Source organism: Arachis ipaensis, chromosome B10 (genome assembly GCF_000816755.2).
Source record: "Arachis ipaensis cultivar K30076 chromosome B10, Araip1.1, whole genome shotgun sequence".
Lineage (NCBI taxonomy): Eukaryota > Viridiplantae > Streptophyta > Magnoliopsida > Fabales > Fabaceae > Arachis > Arachis ipaensis.
In genome coordinates, this window is record NC_029794.2 from 93,527,048 (window position 1) to 93,527,546 (window position 499).

Sequence of the window (499 nt, forward strand, 5' to 3'; positions counted from 1 at the left end):
TTTGTTTTTGGTTTGGTTATTTTTTTTATTTGTTTAATTTTCATACCTTCTTGTGTGTATTTTCTCCTCTTTTGAAATGTTTTTTTTTATGGATAATGTATGTCAGGTTGTAGTGATGGTTTCGATTTGGACAAATATGTTAGGAATAATATTTTGTTGATTGAAATATTTTAATTAGGTCAGAAAAGAATTCAGATTTATTGAGAGGGAAAAAAAAAGATATCTCACAAGGTTAAAGTATTTTTTATATAATTTTGAAAACAATGAGATTATGATTTATCTCTATTTCTATATGTTAAGATTTTATATTTATTTTTCGATTTTAGTTTAACATAAAGATTATGTAATTTTTTTTTACTTTTAATGTCTTTTCGATATCTATAAATGTTATATGGCTATTTAACGAACGAAATGTTTATTCTTATATATATATAGAATTTAATTTTAATGTATTATCAGTATTAAATAATTTTATATTTGTATTTAATTATGTAACGTC